Below are 18089 nucleotides of genomic sequence, written 5' to 3'. Positions count from 1 at the left end.
TGATGTCTGTCTCTTTAAATAACCAAAGGGTTTTCAAAAGGGCACAATTGTGAATTTTTAACTTCCAACCCCCTCCCAGCCTAAAGAGACTGTGCCAGTTTCTGTCCTATTATCCCTTGCCCCAAAATTATTTCAAGTAAATACAGGTTTCAGAGTAACAGCCGTGTTAGTCTGTATTCGCAAAAAGAAAAGGAGTACTTGTGGCACCTTAGAGACTAACCAATTTATTTGAGCATGGGCTTTCGTGAGCTACAGCTCACTTCATCGGATGCATACCGTGGAAACTGCAGCAGACTTTATATACACACAGAGAATATGAAACAATACCTCCTCCCACCCCACTGTCCTGCTGGTAATAGCTTATCTAAAGTGATCATCAAGTTGGGCCATTTCCAGCACAAATCCAGGTTTTCTCACCCTCCACCCCCCCCCCCCCCAAATTCACTCTCCTGCTGGTGATAGCCCATCCAAAGTGACAACTCTCTACACAATGTGCATGATAATCAAGTTGGGCCAATGGCACATTGTGTAGAGAGTTGTCACTTTGGATGGGCTATCACCAGCAGGAGAGTGAATTTGTGTGCGGGGGTGGAGGGTGAGAAAACCTGGATTTGTGCTGGAAATGGCCCAACTTGATGATCACTTTAGATAAGCTATTACCAGCAGGACAGTGGGGTGGGAGGAGGTATTGTTTCATATTCTCTGTGTGTATATAAAGTCTGCTGCAGTTTCCACGGTATGCATCCGATGAAGTGAGCTGTAGCTCACGAAAGCTCATGCTCAAATAAATTGGTTAGTCTCTAAGGTGCCACAAGTACTCCTTTTCTTTTTTCAAGTAAACAGTAATGTATTAAAGTTTTACAAATAAAACATCATCATAAAAAGTAAGACACCTCTTTCAGAAACATTTTGCTTTCAGTACCTCACTCAGGCTGATCAAAACCCCTTTGTCTGCTTTGGAGAAGTTAGCTCTTCGCGGCTGAGATCTGCAGGGCTGAGCTCATAGATAGCTACCACACATTATCTATCATGAGCCTTTATTTTGCTTGGCATCTTTCACATAAATTCTGAAGTGCTTTTGGATACGAGCTAGGAGGGGGCAGAGCCGGATACATTATGGAACAGATCAAATGAAGTGAAATAAACCAAAAGAGCATGTTTCATGAGGAAGGCTGTTTCCATCACTTCCCGTACTGCCTCCCCTTGAAATGCAAGGGCTGCTGTTGGTGCCGCAGCGCCGGCAGGTTCATGGCAGCAGCATGATGAGGGGAGCAGGGAGGGTGAAGGCATCGGGACACGCCAGGGGCGCTTGGGACTGCTCCTAGCAGCCACTGACCCCCGGCGGGCAAGGCCACTCTCGGGGGAGCTGGAGAGTCTCTGCTCGCAGCCCTTTGCCCCCCGCTACAACCTACTACTCCCACCCAGCCCCAGTCCTGCCTCAGGCCTCCTGCCTCACCTCCTACCAGCCCCCGGCCCCTGCTCCCACCCAACTCAGCCCCCATCACCCACCCAACTCAGCCCCCGCCGCCGCTGCTCCTACCTGCCCCAGCCGCCGCCGCCGCCTCCTCCTCTTCCCACCCGTCGCGCTCGCCCCGGAGGTGGGGGGTGCCTACCGGCGAGGGTCGCGCTCACACACCTGCCGCCGCGATGGTCCCCCACGGAGTCAGCTCGGCCGCCTCGGCCGCCTCTGCCCAGCGCTCTCCCCGCTCTCCCGTAGCCTAGGCAACAGCCCGCCGCTTCCCCTCCTCCCCCTCGCTGGCTGGACTCGAGTAAGCTCAGGTGACCCAGGGCAGCCAATCGGCCCCCCGGGCGCCACGTGACGTCTCAGGAGCAGGCGCTCCTGAGTGGTACCGGCGCTGCCGAGGTAGGAGGGAGAAGCTGCGAGGGCTATGCCGGGGCGGCGGCGGTTGGGCAGGCTCCGGCCGGTTTCTCTTGGGTCGGTTCCCGCACGCGCGTTTCAGCCAAGAACGCTCCACAGCGCCGGGGGGCGAGCGTCGGTAGCGCGTGAGCCTTGGGCTCTTGGCGCGGCGCCTCGTTTTGGTATGGAGGCGCCTCAGGGGGCCGAGCCCGGCACTCCCGGCTGCGCGCGGGTCGGGGCCGTGGGCGATGCTGGGGCCCCCTCGTGTCGGGGGACGGGCTTGGGTGCCAGTCAGGCTTGGCCGTTCTCTGCCTGCCAAGTGTCCCGACGGCCTCCGCCTGCCCTAGGAGTCCCGAAAAGCCCGGGCCGCTGGGCTTTAGCAACCCAGGGGCGGGCGGGACGGCCGTTGGGTTGGAGGCCTGGCTGGCTGTGGGGACCCGTCGGCAGGGGACAGTCACTGTGCTAGGTGAAGCGGAACAAGAAACTGCCTCCAGGGCAGGCCAGGGACTCTCCGGCGCATTGAGCGAGGCGCGTCTGATCAAACCACTCGGGACTCGGGTAGCAAAACGATCCGAGGTTTCCCTGCTCGAGAGCCTGGCCAGTTTTCTGAGATCCCTAGGCGTGGAGCCCAATCTTTATCTCCCGAGAGTCCAGTAATGAGGCTGGATGACTTACTGGTGTATTTTCACTCAACTCCAGGTTTCCCACGTGGCTGCATCACATGCTGGTACCTGTTGATTTAGCATCAACTGATTGAGCTTTGGGGCCTGCAGCTGCATTGATCTAACTTAGTATAAATCCCCCAGGCACTGTGTCTATATTAAAATACTGATTGCTTCAGGAGAGCAGGGGGCCAGGGAAAGAGGTTTCCACCTCCATAGTTCTTCCTCCACACAGTGCCACCTCGTTTTCCTTCTCCCCATGTTTTAATTTTTTCTCTCTCCTTTTTATTTTTTCCATATCCTGAAATAATAACTGATTGAATTCTGTAGGATTTTAAATGATCACTTCAGTGGAAAAACATTAAAATACATTGCTAAATGGAATCCAGCGCCTGATGTACAATATTCCATTTACAGGTCAACTGAAAGGGCCTGATTCTCCTTTCACTTACCCTAGTGTAAATCCATAACTATTGAAGTCAATGGCATTTCACCTAAGGTGAAACAGGCTGAGATGAGATCCAGCCCAAAGACTTTTTCTGCCTATATTTGATTTCAAGGTTCTTAGTTTCTAATGAACCAGTTGATGAAATTACTAAAACTTTGCAGAGGGTGAATACAAATTCATTGGAAATGGACTCGCAAGTTATGAATCAACAAATGCAATGAGTAATAGGAATTTTAGATAGCTAATTGCCATCTTTCAGTAATAAAGAATTTTTCAAGTCCTCCAGAACAGATACCTACCTCTTATTTATGGATGCAGTGTACTTGTAGCCGTGTTGGCCCCAGGATATTAGCGAGACAAGGTGGATGAGGTAATATCTTTTATTGGACCAACTTCTGTTGGTGAGAGAGACAAGTTTTTGAGTTCCTTTCCCAGACCTGAAGAAGAACTCTGTGCTTGAAAGCTTGTCTCTCTCAGCAACAGAAGTTGGTCAAATAAAAGATATTACCTCACCCACCTTAGCTTTTATTTAGCAGTTTTCATCCATAGAACACAAACTTTACAGTTTTTATAATGGTATAAAAACAGAGTTCTCTTTCACTAGTCATGCAATTGACTATGATAAAAAGAGAATGTAACATTCAGTTGGGTCATAAGAGGCAAATGGTTCCAACAAGAATAAGTAGTTTATACATTTTAAAAATGTACTTGAGCAATTTTATTAATGGGAAAAAGTGCCTAATGAGGAATACTTTGTTTTAGCACCCTTGACAAAGGGAACAGTGTAGGACACTGGAATTTTTATAAAGAGTGACATACTATTTAGTACAACCATGGTACATCTGTTGTGAGTGACAGCTGTTGTAGAGCACTGAGAATTCTACATCCTTCTGCTATTTACAGACAGCTGTTAAAAGTATGTTATCTATTTTGTGTTGACACCTGTAAATCCAGTAAATATTTGTTTCTCTCTGTGGAGTTACTCCTAACCATCTGAGATTCAGATATTTATTTCAAAGTAATATAGTTTTAGATATCATTGATTTTTCCTATGAACATAAAATGAATGAGTCAATTCCATGCAAATAGTGAATTTTGAAAATTGGAAACATTATTTTAAATGAGGTGATGTTTGATCTCTATTTAAAAAAATGCTAGTTCCTTTTTAGGCCTTGGCAAAAATTGTAAAAGCAGATTTGTGTTGTAGGGAAGGCACAAGAGAAACAGTTGGGAAGTAATTTAGGTTGACCCTTTTGATAGGGCAAAGTTGCATGACATATCTGTTGTGAAAGCAAGAATTGTGCAGCAATAGGAAATTGGTATTTGTATATCTGAAAGATTAATATAGATCTTCACTTGTTATGACAGCTGTTGGAAACTGATGTCAGCATAGCCTTATAGTGTCTTTTGATATTCTTAACTATTACAAATCTTAAAGTGTTTAAGATATCTAAAACAATCTGTGGAAATGGATCAGTAATGTTAACCAAGAACTGCTGAAGCCTGTTTAATAAGTAATATTTACAAGAGTCGTCCTCCTAGCCAGATTTGCTTAAAAAAAGCAATGTGAACTCTTTGTTTGCGCAGATTAAATCTGAGGATTAATCCATGTTTATACAGTGCTTTGTAAATGTAAAGCCCTAAAAATGCCAAGTATTATTATTGTTTAAATCTTTAAAAGCCGGATCCATGAAAGGCTAAACTATTATAGCATTGCTTTTAAAGTAACAAAATGCCTAAGTTTTTTTTCTTGTACTTTGGTATATCCCACTGCACTCTCACTTTTTAGTGCTCATTTTGCTATATGCAAGTACTCCTTTTCCAGTTTAAATGGCTTGAAATGTATCTATGTTCAACAATTGGGCAAGATTACTTAAAATTGCTGGCATCTCTTGGCAATGTTAGGGCCCGAATACTTCAGTGGTTACTTATGTTGAGTAAGTATTATTCACATAAACAGTCCTGTTGACTTCAGTAAGTTACTCACTTATGAAAGTGTTTGCAGGATCAGGCCCTTACAATCACATTTTATTTATGTTTGGCTCATAATACACTGAAATAACTATTTTGATTTCTGATGTGAACTAAAACCAGTGAAGTACAGTAGGTTTTTTTTTTTTTACATTTTTCTTACTACTTGACAGCAAATAGAAGATTTAGAAATGGTTTCTTCCAAAAGTAATAGGTAGTACAAGTCAATAAAATAACAAGAAATGGAGAAAATGATGATCAAGAAAACATGTCTGCTCAGCAGAATAAAACAGGGAACACATCTTTAAGCACACCAAAAATAATCCATTAAGACAATAATTGTTTTTTCTAAATAACATACTGAATTTTTATCCTAGCTATGTCTTTTAATAATAACTTTTCTTGAGAATGTATTATTCATACAGTGCTAATTGCCTTTCTTATAACATAATGGTCTCTCTAAAAATGAATGTGAATCTAATTGGTGGTGTGGGAAGTTAATTAGTTGAAATCAGGCCTGGTTGATCCAGGACTGACTTATTAGAATCTGTGGGTATTTGAAAAAAATTAAATGTGCTTTATATACATAGTCTAGAATAGCTGGTTGATTTTTAATTTGGAATGAAATGAAGTTTGCAGACTGATACAGATTAATGAAGTCTGCCTGCATATTTTTAAAAAGTGCTGATAATTTTATCTTTTCTTACCTAAATTTATCCAAGATGGGGAAAATATTTTTACAAGTTGTTGTAGCTGCATATAAATTTCTAGTAAAGTATAAAGATTTTTCTGTTTGTTTAATAGGTTGCTAAATTGTCAGTGTCCTTTTTTAGCACCCTTTTTGCTGAATATTCGATATATCATGATTTGTATCGGCTCTGTTTGTCACCTGCAGTTTTGTAGTAAAATGCTATACTCAAGGTAGATAATTTAAAGTTTAAGGTATTCAAATAGATATTTAGGGTCAGATTTTCAAAAATGCTCAGCACTTGGATGCTGAACTCCTTTGAAAATCTGGCCCTTCCTTAGATTCATAAATGAGAGCTCAGCTCCTATTAAAAATCTGGTTCCAACTGTCGGTGCTGAGCATGTGAAAACTTGACTGATCTCATCTAAAATTCTGTCTCTTAAATATGCTAGTGCATGTTATATAATTCTTAAATACCATGAGTGGATATTCCTCAAACATATTATAGGAATTAGTGGTTGTTTTTTAAAAACACACCGTAACTGACTAAATTTAAGCATGAATTTGGAGGCCTGAATAGAAAACATTAGGGATGAAATCCTGGTTGCATTGACCTCAGTGGCAAAACTCCCATTGATTTCATTAGTGCCAGGATTTCACTCTGGATGTGCTTAAGGATTTTTTAATATTTTGTTAAAAATGCCTTAATAGAAGCTAATATCAGATTGAAGTGTTATTTGTATCAATAAGTATGTGGGGGAATCTACATAGTTTTACTAATGTTAAATGCTAAGATTGAACAACTTTGCACTGAAAAGTGTCATGACATTTACAAATCAACATATTATTTATAGTTAAAACATACCTGCTGTTTCAAAATGTATCCCAAGTCCACAGTTATTACAACTAAAAGTATTGCTTGGAGAATGCGTAGTATACAGACCTAACAAATGGCCTGGGAGGAGGTGGGAGAATAAAGTATACATGGTATGCATGAGACATAATTAATCTGTTCTTACGTTAATTAAAAAAAATCTGTAATGCACTTCTAAGTCCCATAACCTTTGTATTAAATAAATAAAAATTGACAAAGCTAAAGACAAAGGCTATAAACCCTACAGTATAAAATACACCAAGAATATTAGTTGAAATTAATTTAGTCTTGTTTAGATCTTTGATTTTGTATCTGTTAGGTAGCTTGTCCTCAATAAAACTTTGCATAATACATTTTCCAAATAAAAATGCTGCATGAACTGCTTACTGCATTCCTACATAGGTCTGTGTCTTTTAAACTGTGTACATTTCAGTCAAGATATGCAAAGTTTTTCATTCTAATATAAACTAGCTTTGTCAGTTTTGAAAAATCCTGCAATAAAAGATTGCAATGAAATACTAAATGCAGTACCTGCTATATGCTGAAGTTTTTCCAATAGCCAGCTTTTCTGCAACTTAATCCACACTGCCAGAGCTTCTGTATTAACTGCTTTTAACTTACTCTTTTAAAAAAAAAAAAAAAAAAAAAAAAAAGTAAGTATGTCAGCACAAGCCCAGACGAAACTCCAAATCCAGGAAAATAAAATTAACCATGCAGATCAAAGGCAGAGGAGCACTGAGACCAAATGCTTGTAATCTGATCAGTGATCAGTTGCCATACATCAAAGGCAGCGCTTTGGAGAGGAAAAAGAGCTCTCTTTTCAGCAGGTAGTTGTACTCTTAAATTCTGCCTTCCAATCCTCAAATTCTTTTGTTTAAAAATGGATCACTTTAGTTCTCCCCTGCCCTCTCCCTTTTTTTGTGATAGCAGAATGTACATGATTCTTACTTACATGCTTAGAGTTGAGTGGCTGGATTCAGTTCCCAAGCTATGTTGTGAATTGTGCGTTGGAAGCTTTCTCCAGTGCCAGCGGGTTCCGCTTTATCCCTTTCATCTCACTGAACTGCAGATCCCATGACATCATTCAATGCTGTGGGACTGGTTAGAGAGCTATAATACAGCCTGTGGGGGAATACAGCTAAAGAGCAACAAAAGTTTGCATGATTTCTAACCAGGTTGGCACATTGTGAGAAGCACAAGGCTCATTTCAAAGTTTATCTGTAAGTTTCCTCCCAAGAAGAGAAATGGAATGCTAGAAGTATTTTGTGTGATAAGATTCCTGATAATTTTAAAATGAGGGGATTTAATAGCATTACCCTTGGAAAAAACCCACAATTTCCCACAAAGGCCTGGCTGTGAACACAGTGATTTATTTACAGCTGCCAAGCAATTACAAAAACAAAAACAAAACCCGCCTACACACATTACTGGTAATGGAAAAGCTTCATGGAAAAGATGTCTTAAATTTTAACAGCTGAAACTCCAAGCTGAGAAGCACTTCCATCCTATTGTGAATTACCATTTAACTTCTTTGATTGGTAGTGATGAGACCAGCACTGATTCCTGGGTTCTCTTCTTCACTGCCAGTTATTGTGTGGTGTTGTGCAAATCATTTAATCACTCAGGGCCTGATTCAACTGTGCCTTGTGGCTCCTTTATGTAAAGTGTCCCTCAAGAAATTCTCTGGATATAGGGGCAGTTGCTGGCAGGTATACAATAAAAGTAGTCATCTTTACACCTTCAGCACAGGGAGGCTTGTTGGGGGGAGGGAGGGGTGTAACCAGGGCTTTACTGTACCCTTGCTATTTCTAGTAACTGGAATGGTCCATAGGGACCATTGACAGCCAGGTGAAAGTAGGGCTATGTGTACACTAGAAATGTTACAGTGATGCAGCAGAACCTCTGTAGTGCTGTAATGTAGACACCTATTACACACATTGTAAGGAGAGTGATCACTTTACATAAGCTATTACCAGCAGGAGAGTGGGGTGGGGGGAGAGAAAACCTTTTGTAGTGATAAACACCCATTTTTTTCATGATTTGTGTGTATAAAAACAAACATCTTCTGTATTTTCCACAGTATGCATCCGATGAAGTGAGCTGTAGCTCACGAAAGCTTATGCTCAAATAAATTGGTTAGTCTCTAAGGTGCCACAAGTACTGCTTTTCATCTAGCCATAGAAGAGGTTCTTCCATCAATGTAGTAAATCCACCTCTCCCAAGAGGTGGTACCTAGGTCAATGGAAGAAGTCTTCTCTTGACCTAGGGGTGTCCGCACCAGGGCTTAGGTCAGTGTGACACTAAGCACCCCTGTGTTCACACCATACACACTTTTGTAATAATCTTTATGCAGAACATGCCTTGTGAGGTATCATGTGAAAACTAGTAACTCACTGATCATGAATATTCTTGTGATGTATGTATGTAATGTGGTGTTATGTACACGCTGGAGTTGCACCTAAAGTTTGTGTAAACCAGGTATATCAGGGAGTTGTTAAACAGGTCTGTTCTAAACAAAGGATGTGTGTTTTCCTCAATTTACATATAAGCAGTAAACAGACCCTTCAAGCCAACAAAAGGTAGAGGCAAACCTCACACTAATAAGTGGGGGAGAAGACAGCATAGTCCAGCAGGAGAGAGAACCTCGGTCTGGCTTTTACTTTTAAAATAATCAATTTCAAAGGTTTACTGGTCTGTAAAGATATGATGAGGGGTGGGGGTGGCTGAACCTTAAATGATAAATCACTGAATCAACTGATTATATACAATATTACTGTATTGTAAAAGTGTATCTAGAGGATGGTCTTTTCTGAAAGCTAATGATATGCTGGAATAAGAACGGCCATACTGGGTCAGACTAGAGGTCCATCTAGCCCAGTGTTCTGTTTTCTGACAGTGACCAATGCCATGTGCCCCAGAGGGATTGAACAGAACAGGTAATCATCAAATGGTCCATCCCCTATTTCCCATTCCCAGCTTCTGTCGATTAATATCATTTTTAAATGTATGTATTAACACTCTATAAAGAATTATGAATACTTATTGATATTAGGCTCTATAGTTTGCCCATACAGGAGGGAATGTCGTAGGTATTTACCTGTCTCCTATGTAAATTAAGCATGGTGGAATTGAAAACAACGGAAGCCTACAGGAAGGGAAGAACAGCATGAAGTCATCCTGCCCCTTGAAGCAAAGTTATTAAACTTTGGAAGGTATAATCATGGGCAGAAACAAGAGTCTTGCAAGCTGAGAAAGATGGGTCCTTGAACCAAGGGGAGGGGGATTTGAAGTCTCTGGAGCTGAGTATAGATGAGAAACCTGGTTAGCCAAGCTCTTTCACCTAAGATGACAAGGGAAGCCAGCATCTTGTACTTCTGTGGAAGATTCTGACTGGGGGAAAATCAGTCATGGCTGGGAAGAAGAATGACTGGTGAGAAACCATCTTGAAATAAGTTTTGGACTTTTAGAAGCATACAGTAACTCCTCTCTTAATGTTGTAGTTATGTTCCTGAAAAGTGCTACTTTAAGCCAAACGGTGTTAAACTAATCCAATTTCCCCATAACAATTAATGTAAATATGGGGGGTTAGGTTCCAGGGAAATTTTTTTACCAGACAAAAGACACACACACACACACACAGTATAAGTTTTAAACAATTTAATACTTTACACAGCAATGATGATAGTGAAGCTTGGTTGAGGTGGTGGAGTCAGAGGGTGGAAAATATTTCCCAGGGAATGCCTTACTGCTAAGTGATGAATTAGCACTCGGCTGAGCCCTCAAGGGTTAACACGTTGTTAATGTAGCCTCACACTCTACCAGGCAGCACGAATGGAAGGAGGGGAGACAGCATGGCAGAAAAAGACAGAGACACACACTGGGTGTGATCGAGAGATGTGCATTGCCCTTTTAAGTACACTGACTCCACTCTAAGTACACTGCCCTTTTAAGTAAATCAGCAAGTTGAGACAGCAGCTGCTGCCAGCAAGCTCCCTTCGTTCTGAGCCCTGTCGTGTCTCCACTCTACTCTATGGAGATGGGGTAAAGGAGCAGGGGGGAGGGGGACACCTTGATATTTGCAGCCTTCTTTCCTACTCCCACACAGCAAGCAGGAGGCTCCCAGGAGCAGCTCCAAGTCAGAGGGCAGGAGCAGCTCAGGGCAGTGGGGGGAGGGACAGCAGAACTGCCTGGCAATTGATAGCCTGCTGGGCGTCTGCCACACAGGGAACAAAGGGGAACTGGGAGCTGATAGGGGGGCTGCTGGTCCCCCCGGTTCTAAGCCCCCACTAGCTAGCTCCAATGGGCTGCTCTTTCTGCAAGCAGTGGACAAAGCAGGCGGCTGCCAAACAACGTTATAAGGGAACGTTGTGCAACTTTAAACGAGCACGTTCCCTAATTGATCAGCAAAGAAACAACGTTAACTGGAACAACTTTACCGTATTTTGTTTGGGTTTACTTATACTTGAACTCACTTAATCCCATGTATATTTTGTTGTTAAATTTATATCATTTTAACCAGGAACCAAGTTAATAAGCTGTCATGTTTTTTGTGACATTTTCTCTGAACTGTCCAGGAAAAGGCTAGACACTGCAGATCACATGGTTTTGGGGAAATTCAGGACTGGGAGTGTGTTGGGATCACCTTGCTGGTTAAGAACATAACATAAGAACGGCCATACTGGGTCAGACCAAAGGTCCATCAAGCCCAGTATCCTGTCCTCTGGCAGTGGCCAATGGCAGGTGCCGCAAAGGGAATGAACAGACAGTTTATCATCAAGTGATCCATGCCTTGTCACTCAATCCCAGCTTCTGGCAAACAGAGGATAGGGAGACCATTCCTGCCCATCCTGGCTAATAGTCATTGATAGTTGTAACCAAGGCTGGTAGAAGCCAAAGTGGGGCTGTAGACAGGATGCTGGGGTCAGAGTTGCTGAACCGGGGTTGTCTAGTACTCAGACGTTCAGGGTGTGACCTGCATGCAGTTCAAAATACTGCCTGGATCTGCACTGGGGGTTGAACTGGTTCCTAGCAAGCTTCAGTACAGTGGAAATATAAAAGTGGCAAACTGAAGTTCACGGTCTCCTGGTCCCTGAGCCAAGGACAGCTTTGGTCTACAGATGAGTTCAGCCCTCCCTGCTTCACTGTAACCCCCTGTAAAATAGATATAACATCTTATAGGGTTGTTGTTAGTATTGTATCTAGCTTTGCTGCAGGTTGTCCAGGTGTACCAGTTTCCTGGATTTTGGCAATTGTACCACATGCTAAGATGCAAGTGTTCGTAGGCACGCCAGGCATTAGTGTTTGGTGGGTTCTGATAAACACTTTGAGCATATGAAGATTCCTTTACCAGGGCTACCAAAAATAAAAGGTGCATGTACCTTAGATACAATTGTTTTAATGCTTAGAACAAAAGATAAGTCAGCAGTTCCTAACACAAGTCCTAGAGCAGTCCAGTACCAGGGTAATAAGGTAAGAGCCTTATCAGGACCTGCCCCTCCGTCCTGCATATAGGCTGCACTTGTCCTCCTGATATGGTGTTAAAGAGTAAGTCTGTACAGCTCTTGACATTCTCAGCCTACGAGCTGCCTGGCCTTCTCTCCCCAGACAGCTACTGTTTCCTGCTTTCACACAGCCCCAAATCTCTCCTGCACCTGTCCCCTCTGACTTCAGTCTGTTCTTCTTTTCTGTACTTGAGTATTTAGGAGCCCTCTACTGGCTGAATATTGAAGTGGAAATAACCCATTGCATACTGAGTGGTTAGGCTCATTACAGCATTAATTAACGTTTACAAAGTACTTTGAGTTCTTCCTATAAAAGGTGTTAGAGAAACGTGAAGTCCTGTTGTTTGGATGTAAATGGTCCAAAATAATATTTTAACATGCCAGTTGGGCTCTTTGGTGTTGTGTATAGTAATCAAGATACTAAGGAAAATATTATGTAAATTTGCAAGGTATGATGTCACAGCTATGAACCAACTCACAAATAATACATTACTGGAAAAACTGGAAGCAAACTAGAAGTCACTGCATCTTTTTCTAGTTTCCACTTTCTACTCTTCCTTAAATACAATTACCAAAATTGCTCACTCCTATTTTAACTTTCATTTATACCCTTCTCCCTACATACACACATTTCTTCTTTCGGGAACATCCGCTGATGACAATTCCATTCCATGTCTCCATAACAAAACTGGAACTGCCAGCATTGAAATGAAGTGGGAGGATGAGGTATAGAGAGTGGAATGAACCCTCATTGTTCACTTCAAAGGGCTTTCTTTTGGAAACAATGATTGTTTGCAAAAGGTAACACCTTTAGTTCTCTTGGATTTAAATAAAAGTAAAGATTAAAAGGTTTGTTCTTTGTTCTCTGTTTCATAAGCTTTAAAAAGACTGGAAGACTAAGGTTTGTAATCTTAAATTACTGCTAATAATTAATAATTGTACTTTGCACTTACAGAGTATTTTTTCTATGTGGAGTCCAGCAGTCTGAGAAACCCGCCCTCTCCCTATTCTGCTGATTCCTCACAACTAGATCAGTGGCTGTTATTAACTAATAATAAGAATACTTTGCATTTTTATATTCATTTCCTCTAAATATCTCAAAATACTTTTCAAAAGTCAGTAAACATTACTATCCCCATTGTGCGCAAGGAGAACCGATATATACACACGTTAAATGACTTTCACACAGCCAGCCAGTGGCAGAGCCAGAAATAGATTGTAGATTTTTTGACTCCCATTTGCTCAAACCATTATAGGCCTTGATCCAGTGAAGATCTTAAGCATGTGCTTAACTTTAAACACATGAGTAGTCCTATTAAAGCTAGTTGGACTATTCGCTGGGGTCTGGTCCTGCACCATTGAAATCAATAGGAGTTTTGCCTTTGACTTTAGTAAGGGCAGAATCAAGCCCCAGGACAGTACTCGCGCTTAAAGTGAAGAAGGTGCTTTGCTGGCTCAGGGACATAAAGATTAGTTGTCTAGCCCTAGATATAATGATGGTTCTAGAGAGATGCCTATTGATAGATAATATAAAAATGCCAATTTTAAAGGTCTCTACATATAAAAGGTCTCATTTTTATTTTGTTAGTATTTTTTTCTGACCTATATGATATCTATGTGTGAATTAGTGGTTAGAACAGAGGACTGGGAATCGGGAATTCTGGTTTTATGTCTGGCTCTGGCACTTGCTGTGTCAATGGAGCAAGTCATTTCACCTCACTGGGCCAGATCCTCAACTTGTATAAATTGTCATAACTGAATTGAAATCAATGGAGCAATGACAAGTTACACCATCTGAAGATACGTCCCACTGTGGATTTCTCCATTTGTTTAAAAAAAAAAATCTCTCATTGGGTACTATGAGAATAATTAATCTTTGTAATAGTATATTGAGATCATAGCTGAAAGGTACTATAGAAGTGAAAACTATCATGTAGAAAAGCTATGCATTTACCAAAATATGTTTTTACCACTCTTTTTAATTATACTTTAATATTAATAAGCATTACTGAAGCATTGGTGCACTTCTCAGTGTCTGAAGGCAACACAGCCTTTGGCTGTGCTCTCACAAGATATCCAAAGTATTCACCAATGGCAAAGGAATGCACTCATGGTCGTGCCTTATAGCTTAATTAAGTAAGAAGCTAAGATGTTTTTAAGGGTTTTTAACGCTCCTTCACTGAGAGAATCTATTGCAACTTTCTACCTGCTGGGGTTTCTGAAGCTCTTTGCACCAGCATGCAAACTTTAATAATGTAACATTCTTTAGAGGTACTGGTACTGTTGTGTTGATGAACTGTCTTCCCCAAGGCTATTGAAGGTAGATCAACAATGTTATTAATGTAGGTAGAACAGGAGAACTGGATAGACTCAAGTTTTTGAAATTTGTGTTCTTGGAGGATGCTTTTAGAGGATTATTTTTCTCAGTCTAACTTAAATAAATTTATCTCTACATTAGAGTGCCTTTATCTCAGGAACATGTTATTGTTATTATTTAATATTTATTTTCTGGTATCACCTAAAAGCCTCAAACAGGCTAGGCCAGATTGTGCTGTGCATTATATAAACAAATAATAAATGTCAGTCTGTGTTTCAAAGAGCGTGCAGTCTAAAAGATGATGTAACAATGTGTGAGTGAGACAAACAGACAAGGTGGAGTTGGGGCTACCAGTTGACAAACTCAGTAGGATGTGTACAATTAGCTGGTCAGTGATAGTGTTAGTGGTCACAGCTGGCTATCTGCCTAGTCATTATCAAAACATGTATTTATAAGTATTTCGTTTCGGCAATTTACTGTAGCAAAACAATTGCAAACAATCGGAAGAGAGGATTTTCAGCTGAAAAAATGTAGCAATTAGTGGCGACAAAGCAATGTTTGCTATCTAGTTGTGGTTAACTTTTGGGGGACCTTAAACACAGCCTGAGAAACATGACCATATCTCCATCTTCAAACAAGTCTATTTGTTTACCGTTATTTTCACTTTCCAGTTCAAAATTGCCCCAGTTTTTTTAAACCCATCACAATCTGTTTTATAGATCTTGTATTTACTCCTTTCCCCTCCTATAATCTGTTCTCTTTTATCAAGCACTGGCTCTCTTTATCACTCAGTTTCATCACTGTTGTTATGAGAACCTTCTCCCCTGTAGCCTCTGTTGTAGAGAGCAGCCTTCTTTTATTGCTCCATCTTATCAGCTCTCCATTTTTTTCAAATCTTTGGTAAAATATTTCTCTCTCTGCCATTATTTTTTAACATTCTGTTTCTAGATGGAAAATATTTTCGGATACAATTTGTATGAAATCTGCTATGCAATCTAAGACCTCAGTTCAGCAAGGTGTACTTAAGCCTATGCCTAACTTCAAGTATGCGAGTAATCCTATTGAAATCAATGGATTATCTACATGCTTAAAATTAATAGGCACATGCCTTGCTGAAGCAAGGCCTAAAGCTGTAAATACAATGATCCAGATCCTCAGTTGATGATATGACTTCAACTGAGTTATATCAGTACATACCAGATAAGGTTCAGGCCTATCATTACTTAAGTTGGCATTATTTTGGGTCTTCTGACTTAGTTGTAGCAAATGACATAAAATATTGTGCCCTGTATTTTAAATTGTGTACTCCAAGTACATACAGTACAAGCAGCCAGTCACAATTTCAGAAATTGCTGTGCTAAGTACTTGCAGCTCCCTTTGAAGTCAGTAAGAGCTGCAGATGCTCAACACTTCTGCAGATTAGGCCGTAGGAGTCTAAAATTGGTCACTCAAAAATTGAGGCATTCAAAAATTACAAGTCACCTTTGGAAATATGGACTTTAGCTTGGTATCATTATAAATAATAAAGAGGAAGATGTAGAAGAAAACTTGAGGGTCTGTTTGGTAAAGGATTTAAGGGGGTTAGACTAGATCATCGGTTCTCAAGTTTAATTGCACTGTGACCCCCTTCTGACAATAGAAATTACTACACAACCCCAGGAGAGGGACCCAAGCCTGCCCAAGCCCTGCTGCCCTGCGTAGGGGGTGGAGGGGTCCAAAGCTGAAGCCCAAGGGCTTCTGCCCTGGGCAGGGGGTATGTAACCCAAAGTGAGTCCCGACCCACAGTTTGAGAACCCCGGACTAGATGACCCTTGCGGTCCCTTCTAACCCTATGATTTTAGGCTTAAATCCATCCCTGTTCAGCAAAGCACCTAAGCATGTGCTGAAGTTGAAGCGCATGGCAGTCAATGGGACTTAAGTGCATGCTTAGGTGCTTTGCTGAATAGGAACAGATTGTTGAATTAGGGCCTGATCCACATGTTGTTTATGAAGATTCAGTTTAAACACAAACAACCATTTTTTTCACCAGGAGAAGATAATGCAATTGACTCATGGAGCAGCACTGGTGTCATTTTTGGATGAGTTTTTCCTCACGTCTGGTAAAAAATAAAATTCTTCTGTGAGGATAAAGGAAGGAAGACAGGAACACTTAGGAAAAAAAAGACTAATTCTTTACAAACAGCCACCATTCTAAATACTATTAAATCTATTTAACAAATAGGTAGCCAAATCTGAATAGAGATGATACCTTAAGGAAAGGATAACTAGGAAAAGTCTTTAAACCAGTTCTCTAGAGCTCTGGTTTCAATGTCTCATTTATTCACTGAATTTTATCCTGAGGGAGTTGATGGATTTGATTATTTTTAATCACTTGTCTTTAATATGATATAATGAGCTATAATTTCCCAGTATGGTGTAGTAAAAGCTAACGTTCTTCAGTTTACAGGATATCTTGCATATTAGCTGCAAACATAAAAATGCCAAAAGAATAAGAATTGTTTGTAGTGTTGATGTAGCTGTGTTGTTCCCATATATTCGAGAGACAAGGTGGGTGAGGTAATATCTTTTACTGGACCAACTTCTCTTGTTGAAAGAGACAAGCTTTCGAGCTCATCTCTTCCAACAACAGAACTTGGTGCAATAAAATACATTACCTTTCCTGCCTTGTCTCCCTAAAATAATAAGAAGACAGAGAAACAATAGATCGCGTTACAGATTTTTTTAAAAGTATCAGATTCAGTAGACACTCAGTGCCAGTTTGTCAACATAGCTGTTCTTCAGTTGCTACTCATCTGGTTTTGGTCTCGATTACTGGACATAGTTTGGACATGTTCTTCCTAGTCCATGATTTGTAAATCTTTAATTAGTTTTCCCTGTTTTATTTCCCCACTTTACTTTACCGCACCATAAAATTCTGTCGTCTTCTTTTGCATAAAACAAAAAAACAAAATAAAAGAGCAACAAAATGAGATAAGGATAAACATGTGAGGTGCGACAAGAAAGTTAAATGTAGGTGAGTTAAGGAATGTGATCACAAAGTCTGTTAATATCTTCAAAGTAACAATATAAATGAAGAAAGGGAATTATTCACGGTTCTAGAAGATGGTAGGACAAGAAGCGATGACCAGAAGCAAGGGCAGAAAACATTTAACCTAGATATTAGGTAAATGTTCCTCATCATGAAAGTAACTGAGCAGTGGAATGACTACTAAGAGAGGTGGTGAAGCCGCAATTGCTATCTCCCACCTACTATATGTCAACTCCTTGCTGACTTCCTTAAAAAACACCCTCTAAAAACCCACCTTTTCTGTGAAACATTCATGATCTAATGCTGTAACATAACTCTGTGTTTGTCTTGTGTTGTATTTGTTTTGTTTTTAGATGGTAAGCTACTTGGAATAGGGAATGTTGCTTATTTAGTACATGTGACTTACTGTCCAATGCTATGTACTGCAGTGTTATTTAGGTAATTTAAAAATGCACTTGACATTAGTGAGAATGGAAACATGGGTAGTTCTCTAAAATATGTGAGATTTAGCTGGATTCAAGTGATTTTCTGGCCTTATAAATGTGTCTAATAATAATACACCACGCTGAACCTGCTGGCTTATTGCGGGGCACTGTGTGAACCTTCAGGTAAACATCCAGCAAGTAGAGAACTACGTGACATCTAGGTTACAGGAAACAGGAGTACAACCTTAGGTCAGAGGTACTGCCTCAGGAGAGAGCCAAAGCCTGTGCAGGAGCAGGAGCAGCAGGTCACAGCCAGC

General features: G+C 40.9%; 2 protein-coding genes across 9 annotated transcripts in view; one reads left to right on the top strand and one right to left on the bottom strand.

Annotated features, from left to right (window-relative positions):
* TNFRSF19 (TNF receptor superfamily member 19) overlaps positions 1 to 7645 on the bottom strand; it is a 123999-nt gene extending 116354 nt beyond the window's left edge. The window contains exons 1-3 of one of the 8 annotated variants that reach the window (XM_048845770.2): positions 7454 to 7635; positions 7033 to 7123; positions 2534 to 2589 (exon numbers count right to left, since the gene is read on the bottom strand). The gene's annotated coding sequence lies outside the window, so the exon portion shown is untranslated. Of the gene's footprint in view, positions 1 to 1540; positions 1731 to 2533; positions 2590 to 7032; positions 7124 to 7453 lie in introns of those variants that run through there. The other 7 variants (XM_048845811.2, XM_048845769.2, XM_048845801.2 and 4 more) reach the window with 7 other exon arrangements.
* The window catches only part of SACS (sacsin molecular chaperone), a 264410-nt gene continuing 248076 nt past the window's right edge, over positions 1756 to 18089 (top strand). Inside the window, exon 1 of the mRNA XM_075127377.1 lies at positions 1756 to 1864. The gene's annotated coding sequence lies outside the window, so the exon portion shown is untranslated. The remainder of the gene's footprint in view (positions 1865 to 18089) is intronic.

This window comes from Caretta caretta, chromosome 1 (genome assembly GCF_965140235.1).
Source record: "Caretta caretta isolate rCarCar2 chromosome 1, rCarCar1.hap1, whole genome shotgun sequence".
NCBI lineage: Eukaryota > Metazoa > Chordata > Testudines > Cheloniidae > Caretta > Caretta caretta.
Note: the sequence above shows the minus strand (reverse complement) of the source record. Positions and strands in the feature narration are given on the sequence as shown.